Source organism: Nothobranchius furzeri, chromosome 14 (genome assembly GCF_043380555.1).
Source record: "Nothobranchius furzeri strain GRZ-AD chromosome 14, NfurGRZ-RIMD1, whole genome shotgun sequence".
Lineage (NCBI taxonomy): Eukaryota > Metazoa > Chordata > Actinopteri > Cyprinodontiformes > Nothobranchiidae > Nothobranchius > Nothobranchius furzeri.
This window is the reverse complement of record NC_091754.1, coordinates 9,715,582-9,726,583: the sequence shown is the minus strand read 5'-3', so window position 1 is coordinate 9,726,583 and position 11,002 is coordinate 9,715,582. Positions and strand designations below refer to the sequence as shown.

The window sequence follows — 11,002 nt, the reverse complement described above, 5'->3', positions numbered from 1 at the left end:
GGCTTCTGAATGTCCTAGAGAGATCAGGTTTGTTTCAGAGTACTCCAATCAACAGCCCCTACAACCACAAAAAGGAATGGAGTCATTAGCACTTATGGTTTGTAAATGGCACCCAGAATTATAATGCATGAAGCACAATTTCACATCATTCTGGGTCCATTTGTGTGAAAACAAGGTCCAATCAGGCTGAAACGTTACAAGAAGGTAGAATCTATTGAGTTGTAAGTGATCCGAACGTTTCATGATGATCGCACATTCCTATACGGGGTCAAACCATGTCCCAAAGGTCACCGAGCCTGGTGTCACTTTAAAGTAGTAGTCCAGTTACACCTTTGTGGGCTTATAACTTGGCTTCTGAATGTCCTAGAGAGGTCAGGTTTGTTTTAGTGTACTCCAATCAACAGCCCCTACAACCACAAAAAGGAATGGAGTCATTAGCACTTATGGTTTGTAAATGGCACCCGGAATTATGTTGCATGAAGCACAATTTCACATCATTCTGGGTCCATTTTTTTGAAAACAAGGTCCAATCAGGCTGAAACGTTACAGGAAGGTAGAATCTATTGAGTTGTAAGTGATCTGAACGTTTCATGATGATAGCACTTTCCTAAGGGGGTCAAACCATGTCCCAAAGGTCACCGGATCTGGTGTCACTTTAAAGAAGTAGTCCAGTTACACCTTTGTGGGCTTATAACTTGGCTTTTGAATATCTTAGAGAGGTCAGGTTTGTTTTAGAGTACTCCAATTAACAGCCCCAATTACCCCAAAAAGGAATGGAGTCATTAGCACTTATGGTTTTTAAATGGCACCCAGAATTATGTTGCACGAAGCACAATTTCACATCATTCTGGGTTCATTTGTGTGAAAACAAGGTCCAATAAGGCTGAAACGTTACAGGAAGGTAGAATCTATTGAGTTGTAAGTGATCTGAACGTTTCATGATGATCGCACGTTCCTATAGGGGGTCAAACCATGTCCCAAAGGTCACCGGGCCCTGTGTCACTTTAAAGAAGTAGTCCAGTTACACATTTGGGGGCTTATAACTTGGCTTCTGAATGTCTCAGAGAGGTCAGGTTTGTTTTAGTGTACTCCAGTTAACAGCCCCTACAACCAAAAAAAGGAATGGAGTCATTAGCACTTATGGTTTGTAAATGGCACCCAGAATCATGTTGCACGAAGCACAATTTCACATCATTCTGGGTCCATTTGTGTGAAAACAAGGTCCAATCAGGCTGAAATGTTATAAGAAGGTAGAATCTATTGAGTTGTAAGTGATCTGAACGTTTCATGATGATCGCACATTCCTATAGGGTATCAAACCATGTCCCAAAGGTCACCGGAACTGGTGTCACTTTAAAGAAGTAGTCCAGTTACACCTTTGTGGTTTTATAACTTGGCTTTTGAATATCCTAGAGAGGTCAGGTTTGTTTTAGAGTACTCCAATTAACAGCCCCCATTACCCCAAAAAGGAATGGAGTCATTAGCACTTATGGTTTTTAAATGGCACCCAGAATTATGTTGCACGAAGCACAATTTCACATCATTCTGGGTTCATTTGTGTGAAAACAAGGTCCAATCAGGCTGAAATGTTACAAGAAGGTAGAATCTATTGAGTTGTAAGTGATCTGAACGTTTCATGATGATAGCACTTTCCTAAGGGGGTCAAACCATGTCCCAAAGGTCACTGGATCTGGTGTCACTTTAAAGAAGTAGTCCAGTTACACATTTGTGGGCTTATAACTTGGCTTCTGAATGTCCTAGAGAGATCAGGTTTGTTTTAGTGTACTCCAATCAACAGCCCCTACAACCACAAAAAGGAATGGAGTCATTAGCACTTATGGTTTGTAAATGGCACCCAGAATTATGTTGCACGAAGCACAATTTCACTTCATTCTGGGTCCATTTGTGTGAAAACAAGGTCCAATCAGGCTGAAACGTTACAAGAAGGTAGAATCTATTGAGTTGTAAGTGATCTGAACGTTTCATGATGATAGCACTTTCCTAAGGGGGTCAAACCATGTCCCAAAGGTCACCGGATCTGGTGTCAATTTAAAGAAGTAGTCCAGTTACACATTTGTGCGCTTATAACTTGGCTTCTGAATGTCCTAGAGAGATCAGGTTTGTTTCAGAGTACTCCAATCAACAGCCCCTACAACCACAAAAAGGAATGGAGTCATTAGCACTTATGGTTTGTAAATGGCACCCAGAATTATAATGCACAAAGCACAATTTCACATCATTCTGGGTCCATTTGTGTGAAAACAAGGTCCAATCAGGCTGAAACGTTACAAGAAGGTAGAATCTATTGAGTTGTAAGTGATCTGAACATTTCATGATGATCACACATTCCTATAGGGGGTCAAACCATGTCCCAAAGGTCACCGGGCCTGGTGTCACTTTAAAGAAGTAGTCCAGTTACACCTTTGTGGGCTTATAACTTGGCTTCTGAATGTCTCAGAGAGGTCAGGTTTGTTTTAGTGTACTCCAATCAACAGCCCATACAACCACAAAAAGGAATGGAGTCATTAGAACTTATGGTTCGTAAATGGCACCCAGAATTATGTTGCACGAAGCACAATTTCACATCATTCTGGGTCCATTTGTGTGAAAACAAGGTCCAATCAGGCTGAAATGTTATAAGAAGGTAGAATCTATTGAGTTGTATGTGATCTGAACGTTTCATGATGATCGCACATTCCTATAGGGTATCAAACCATGTCCCAAAGGTCACCGGGCCTGGTGTCACTTTAAAGAAGTAGTCCAGTTACACCTTTGTGGGCTTATAACTTGGCTTTTGAATATCCTAGAGAGGTCAGGTTTGTTTTAGAGTACTCCAATTAACAGCCCCCATTACCCCAAAAAGGAATGGAGTCATTAGCACTTATGGTGTTTAAATGGCACCCAGAATTATGTTGCACGAAGCACAATTTCACATCATTCTGGGTTCATTTGTGTGAAAACAAGGTCCAATCAGGCTGAAACTTTACAGGAAGGTAGAATCTATTGAGTTGTAAGTGATCTGAACGTTTCATGATGATAGCACTTTCCTAAGGGGGTAAAACCATGTCCCAATGGTCACCGGATCTGGTGTCAATTTAAAGAAGTAGTCCAGTTACACATTTGTGGGCTTATAACTTGGCTTCTGAATGTCCTAGAGGGATCAGGTTTATTTTAGAGTACTCCAATCAACAGCCCCTACAACCACAAAAAGGAATGGAGTCATTAGCACTTAATGTTTGTAAATGGCACCAGAATTATGTTGCACGAAGCACAATTTCACATCATTCTGGGTCCATTTGTGTGAAAAAAAGGTCCAATCAGGCTGAAACGTTACAAGAAGGTAGAATCTATTGAATTGTAAGTGATCTGAACGTTTCATGATGATCGCACATTCCTATAGGGGGTTAAACCATGTCCCAAAGGTCACCGGGCCTGGTGTCACTTTAAAGAAGTAGTCCAGTTACACCTTTGTGGGCTTATAACTTGGCTTCTGAATGTCCTAGAGAGGTCAGGTTTGTTTTAGTGTGCTCCAATCAACATCCCCTACAACCACAAAAAGGAATGGAGTCATTAGCACTTATGGTTCGTAAATGGCACCCAGAAGTATGTTGCACGAAGCACAATTTCACATCATTCTGGGTCCATTTGTGTGAAAACAAGGGCCAATCAGGCTGAAACGTTACAAGAAGGTAGAATCTATTGAGTTGTAAGTGATCTGAACGTTTCATGATGATAGCACTTTCCTAAGGGGGTCAAACCATGTCCCAAAGGTCACCGGGCCTGGTGTCAATTTAAAGAAGTAGTCCAGTTACACATTTGTGGGCTTATAACTTGGCTTCTGAATGTCCTCGAGAGATCAGGTTTGTTTTAGTGTACTCCAATCAACAGCCCCTACACCCACAAAAAGGAATGGAGTCATTAGCACTTATGGTTTTTAAATGGCACCCAGAATTATGTTGCACGAGTCACAATTTCACATCATTCTGGGTTCATTTGTGTGAAAACAAGGTCCAATCAGGCTGAAACGTTACATGAAGGTAGAATCTATTGAGTTGTAAGTGATCTGAACGTTTCATGATGATCGCACATTCCTATAGGGGGTCAAACCATGTCCCAAAGGTCAGCGGGCCTGGTGTCACTTCAAAGAAGTAGTCCAGTTACACCTTTGTGGGCTTATAACTTGGCTTCTGAATGTCCTAGAGAGGTCAGGTTTGTTTTACTGTACTCCAATCAACAGCCCCTACAACCACAAAAAGGAATGGAGTCATTAGCACTTATGGTTTGTAAATGGCACCCAGAATTATGTTGCACGAAGCACAATTTCTCATCATTCTGGCTCCATTTGTGTGAAAACAAGGTCCAATCAGGCTGAAACATTACAAGAAGGTAGAATCTATTGAGTTGTAAGTGATCTGAACGTTTCATGATGATAGCACTTTCCTAAGGGGGTCAAACCATGTCCCAAAGGTCACCGGATCTGGTGTCAATTTAAAGAAGTAGTCCAGTTACACATTTGTGGGCTTATAACTTGGCTTCTGAATGTCCTAGAGAGATCAGGTTTCTTTAAGTGTACTCCAGTCAAAAGCCCCTACAACCACAAAAAGGAATGGAGTCATTAGCACTTATGTTTTTTAAATGGCACCCAGAATTATGTTGCACGAAGCACAATTTCACATCATTCTGGGTTCATTTGTGTGAAAACAAGGTCCAATCAGGCTGAAACGTTACATGAAGGTAGAATCTATTGAGTTGTAAGTGATCTGAACGTTTCATGATGATAGCACTTTCCTAAGGGGGTCAAACCATGTCCCAAAGGTCACCGGATCTGGTGTCAATTTAAAGAAGTAGTCCAGTTACACATTTGTGGGCTTATAACTTGGCTTCTGAATGTCCTAGAGAGATCAGGTTTGTTTCAGAGTACTCCAATCAACAGCCCCTACAACCACAAAAAGGAATGGAGTCATTAGCACTTATGGTTTGTAAATGGCACCCAGAATTATAATGCACGAAGCACAATTTCACATCATTCTGGGTCCATTTGTGTGAAAACAAGGTCCAATCAGGCTGAAATGTTATAAGAAGGTAGAATCTATTGAGTTGTATGTGATCTGAACGTTTCATGATGATCGCACATTCCTATAGGGTATCAAACCATGTCCCAAAGGTCACCGGGCCTGGTGTCACTTTAAAGAAGTAGTCCAGTTACACCTTTGTGGGCTTATAACTTGGCTTTTGAATATCCTAGAGAGGTCAGGTTTGTTTTAGAGTACTCCAATTAACAGCCCCCATTACCCCAAAAAGGAATGGAGTCATTAGCACTTATGGTTTGTAAATGGCACCCAGAATTATGTTGCACGAAGCACAATTTCACATCATTCTGGGTTCATTTGTGTGAAAACAAGGTCCAATCAGGCTGAAACTTTACAGGAAGGTAGAATCTATTGAGTTGTAAATGATCTGAACGTTTCATGATGATAGCATTTTCCTAAGGGGGTAAAACCATGTCCCAATGGTCACCGGATCTGGTGTCAATTTAAAGAAGTAGTCCAGTTACACATTTGTGGGCTTATAACTTGGCTTCTGAATGTCCTAGAGGGATCAGGTTTATTTTAGAGTACTCCAATCAACAGCCCCTACAACCACAAAAAGGAATGGAGTCATTAGCACTTAAGGTTTGTAAATGGCACCCAGAATTATGTTGCACGAAGCACAATTTCACATCATTCTGGGTCCATTTGTGTGAAAAAAAGGTCCAATCAGGCTGAAACGTTACAAGAAGGTAGAATCTATTGAATTGTAAGTGATCTGAACGTTTCATGATGATCGCACATTCCTATAGGGGGTCAAACCATGTCCCAAAGGTCACCGGGCCTGGTGTCACTTTAAAGAAGTAGTCCAGTTACACCTTTGTGGGCTTATAACTTGGCTTCTGAATGTCCTAGAGAGGTCAGGTTTGTTTTAGTGTACTCCAATCAACATCCCCTACAACCACAAAAAGGAATGGAGTCATTAGCACTTATGGTTCGTAAATGGCACCCAGAAGTATGTTGCACGAAGCACAATTTCACATCATTCTGGGTCCATTTGTGTGAAAACAAGGGCCAATCAGGCTGAAACGTTACAAGAAGGTAGAATCTATTGAGTTGTAAGTGATCTGAACGTTTCATGATGATAGCACTTTCCTAAGGGGGTCAAACCATGTCCCAAAGGTCACCGGGCCTGGTGTCAATTTAAAGAAGTAGTCCAGTTACACATTTGTGGGCTTATAACTTGGCTTCTGAATGTCCTAGAGAGGTCAGGTTTGTTTTAGTGTACTCCAATCAACAGCCCCTACAACCACAAAAAGGAATGGAGTCATTAGCACTTATGGTTTTTAAATGGCACCCAGAATTATGTTGCATGAGTCACAATTTCACATCATTCTGGGTTCATTTGTGTGAAAACAAGGTCCAATCAGGCTGAAACGTTACATGAAGGTAGAATCTATTGAGTTGTAAGTGATCTGAACGTTTCATGATGATCGCACATTCCTATAGGGGGTCAAACCATGTCCCAAAGGTCAGCGGGCCTGGTGTCACTTCAAAGAAGTAGTCCAGTTACACCTTTGTGGGCTTATAACTTGGCTTCTGAATGTCCTAGAGAGGTCAGGTTTGTTTTACTGTACTCCAATCAACAGCCCCTACAACCACAAAAAGGAATGGAGTCATTAGCACTTATGGTTTGTAAATGGCACCCAGAATTATGTTGCACGAAGCACAATTTCACATCATTCTGGGTCCATTTGTGTGAAAACAAGGTCCAATCAGGCTGAAACATTACAAGAAGGTAGAATCTATTGAGTTGTAAGTGATCTGAACGTTTCATGATGATCGCACTTTCCTATAGGGGGTCAAACCATGTCCCAAAGGTCACCGGGCCTGTTGTCACTTTAAAGAAGTAGTCCAGTTACACCTTTGTGGGCTTATAACTTGGCTTCTGAATGTCCTAGAGAGGTCAGGTTTGTTTTACTGTACTCCAGTCAACAGCCCGTACAACCACAAAAAGGAATGGAGTCATTAGCACTTATGGTTTGTAAATGGCACCCAGAATTATGTTGCACGAAGCACAATTTCACATCATTCTGGGTCCATTTGTGTGAAAACAAGGTCCAATCAGGCTGAAACGTTACAAGAAGGTAGAATCTATTGAGTTGTAAGTGATCTGAATGTTTCATGATGATCGCACATTCCTATAGGGGGTCAAACCATGTCCCAAAGGTCACCGGGCCTGGTGTCAATTTAAAGAAGTAGTCCAGTTACACCTTTGTGGGCTTATAACTTGGCTTTTGAATATCCTAGAGAGGTCAGGTTTGTTTTAGAGTACTCCAAATAACAGCCCCAATTACCCCAAAAAGGAATGGAGTCATTAGCACTTTTGGTTTTTAAAGAGCGGGTCAATTGAGCCTCGGAGTCCTTCTCCACCCACGTATCAATTTTAAAAAATGCAACATTAGTAGGCGTTGCCTGGAGGACCGAGAGGGCGGAGCCGCGGCAGTGACGAAGACGATGGCTAACTAGACGAAGCTAGCTCCCTTCACTCTGAGCAGTTATTAGAAGTGGAGGACGTTTCTCCCCCTCCTTACACAGACACTCGAGAAGAAAGGGACCAAGTCTATTTGGAGGAGACAAGCGGACCTGAGTCTTATTGTTTTGAGCTTGTGAGTTGCCTGAAACTCCCAGCACCGACCCAACAGAATCACCTCTGAAAGGTAAGTAGCCGTTAGCCATAGCATTGGATTAGCTGCAGGGTTTGTCTCCACGGCCCTAAAAAGCTAGTATTCAGCATGTTTTAGAGGTTTATCTGCTTCAGCACACCTGGTTTTAATCAGCAACAAATAGCTGAGCTGCTTAACAGCTAATCTAACCTGTTAAAGCAGGAAAATCCACTGAAACATGCTGGATAGCAGCTCTCCGGTAGCTCTGGGCTCAAGTTACAGTCTGCTGCATATAAAGTTATGAAAATACCCCATGAGAAAATTATTCTGTAATGTGTTCAGCCCACTAAAACTGCCCTGATTTCTTTATTTATTTACTGATAACAGCTGCTCTCTTGGTTCTAGGTCCTCTGGTGTCTGCAGCTGGTCTCTGCTGGTGTCCTCAGGATCAGGAACTTCCAGAAGAACGTGCCTTTCAATGACTCTTTCCCCCTTATTTGTTATATTAATTAAATAAATCTCAATTTATATATTTCCTGTTTTTGTTCATGTCCATAAATACTTAAACATGCTTGAAATTAGAACGAGCTTTTAACAGTGAGGTGCTAGTTTAATTAATCACAATAGCTAGTTAAACATGCAACAAAAATGTGATATTCAATGTAATTTATAAATATCCATTAAAATATCAAAACGAATCCAAATGAGATATTTGGCAGCACAAAAAACTTGTCAAACACAATATTTATTATAATAATTGTAGGCAGACAGGAGACAGAGCTGATGGAGGTTCTCAGTCATCGAAGGATGGCTGAAGGCTTTCCAGGAACAGGAGATGTGGTGTGGTCTCTTCTCTCTCTATTCAGCAGGATGAGCTGATAGGTTACAGGTGTGTGAGGACATCCTCATGCTGTCATAACCAGATGACAGGGGTTATCAGGTGATCAGCCAGGCTAATGAGATGCAGAAAGAAAACAAATTCAGGACAGTGTACAATATGTGGTGTTGCTCACCTTAAGTGCTCTTATAGAATATTAATGTGTGCATGCCTCATGGTGTAGAGTCCATATTTTGCTGAGTGTCTTGCAATAATGCAGGTTATTAGTTAATTTACTTTTGATAGCAAAAACAAAATATTTAATGTAAAAGTTATTTTCCAGGAGAATCAGCTCACATGTCACCACCAAGTGTCACAGGGGCAGAATCAGTAGCCTCCGTCATGATGTAATCACATACTTATTTAATTGTTAATATCTTAAAAATTCTGAAATGTTTTAATTTTTTTTTAACCTTGAACAGTTCACTGAGCTTGCACTGTCACTGAGGTGGAAGCTGGAATCAACAGCAGACACCTCACATCTTGGTCTTTTCAGGGGGTCTGGACGCTCTGGGACCTTCTGGAAGATGAATTTTCATCATGGTCCCCGTGGGTCACCAGACACACTGCGGCTGTGAACTCCATTCTGGCTGGCTATGTAAAAACAAAGAAGCAGCACATTTATAAATGTTTAAAAGAGCATAAAATTACGTGTAAAAATAATCTGTAAAACAAATTAAAACTAGAAGGTGATAATAAAATGTTTACATTGAAGATTATTAAAAATAATTCACCTTTGCTACAGGGAAGGTTTCACATCAGCCTGGACAAGTGCATTCATGCAGCTAAATCAGTCTGACAGCCAGTGTCTTGGGTAGATTTAGCCTGAAAAAAAATAGAAGCACATTGTTGTTGGGAGTTTATAAAGTCAGATAATATACAAAAGAAACTGTCCTATATAGGCGCTTTATAACATTCCTAGTGTGTGATCATTATAACGTAAAAGTCAGTCACATATGATGTGGAGAGCCTGAAATGCGACCTCCTGAACAGAATTCCTTACAGAACCTGTTCACAAGCTGGATTTCATGCTGTAATGCTGTCTGTCAAGTGCTGCGTCAGTTAGAGCCACTGTTGCATAATTGCCGACTGACTAGCTAAAGGAAGTGAACCACGTCTCTCAGACTTTGCATTTAGGTAGGGAATTGTCTTTAGAAGATGTTAAAACGTTTATTTAGCTGACTCACCTCAGACTGGAGCCCGCCGTGGTGGGGGAGCAGAGTCGGTGGGCTGCATCTAAATCGCGGAAGAGCCACGGTGGGCAGCCTCCCTCTTCAAACGGAGGCGTGCAGAATCGCGGGTAAAATGCCCACAGAGTCACCGCAAGCATACTACATTACACCATCTCACCAATACTAAGACGATATGGAACACTAAACCCGAAATACTTTCCCAATTACACTAACAGCCAAACACTAACTAAACTACAATATCCAACAGCCAAATCTAACACTAAATAAGTATTTATAACACTAAAAGATATGCTAAAGACTAGGATATGCTAATGCTATATGCTAATGCTGAACTACCGCTGACCTCCTATGCTCGCTTGCAAATCCAACTCCCACTCGCCACAGGGCGTGGCCGAGACGCTCGTTGCTTTTATAACTTTAGCACGGAGCTGCTACGTAGTACTCTACTGGTTTACGTAGTACTTTACTCTTTAGCCATTGGCTAAAATTTATTCAAAATGACTCAAATTCTATGTTTTCAGCTGAAGGTGGCGCATTACTGTGGTTTTTAGACAGAATTTTTTATTTTTAAAGAAAATGCACCAAAATGCTAAAATAAAGAATGCACACATTTAAAACACTATTAGACACTCATTTATACAGTTCATCAGCAAAAAAAAAGTTAATTTAGACGTTACTTGCTCTTTAAATGGCACCCAGAATTATGTTGCACGAAGCATAATTTCACATCATTCTGGGTTCATTTGTGTGAAAACAAGGTCCAATCAGGCTGAAACGTTACAGGAAGGTTGAATCTATTGAGTTGTAAGTGATCTGAACATTTCATGATGATAACACTTTCCTAAGGGGGTCAAACCATGTCCCAAAGGTCACCGGGCCTGGTGTCAATTTAAAGAAGTAGTCCAGTTGCACCTTTGTGGGCTTATAACTTGGCTTTTGAATATCCTAGAGAGGTCAGGTTTGTTTTAGAGTACTCCAATCAACAGCCCCTACAACCACAAAAAGGAATGGAGTCATTAGCACTTATGGTTTTTAAATGGCACCCAGAATTATGTTGCACGAAGCACAATTTCACATCATTCTGGGTTCATTTGTGTGAAAACAAGGTCCAATCAGGCTGAAACGTTACAGGAAGGTAGAATCTATTGAGTTGTAAGTGATCTGAACGTTTCATGATGATAGCACTTTCCTAAGGGGGTCAAACTATGTCCCAAAGGTCACCGGGCCTGGTGCCAATTT

The 11,002-nt window shown here is 41.1% G+C and overlaps 1 long non-coding RNA gene across 1 annotated transcript; it reads right to left on the bottom strand.

Moving 5' to 3' along the window:
- Positions 1-8,422: 8,422 nt before the first annotated feature.
- On the bottom strand, positions 8,423-10,461 carry LOC129156043 (uncharacterized). Its single transcript, XR_008560249.2, has 4 exons — positions 9,758-10,461; positions 9,305-9,395; positions 8,984-9,164; positions 8,423-8,646 (listed from the first exon to the last, which is right to left on the bottom strand). It is a non-coding gene; the product is annotated as an uncharacterized lncRNA (long non-coding RNA).
- Positions 10,462-11,002: the final 541 nt, after the last annotated feature.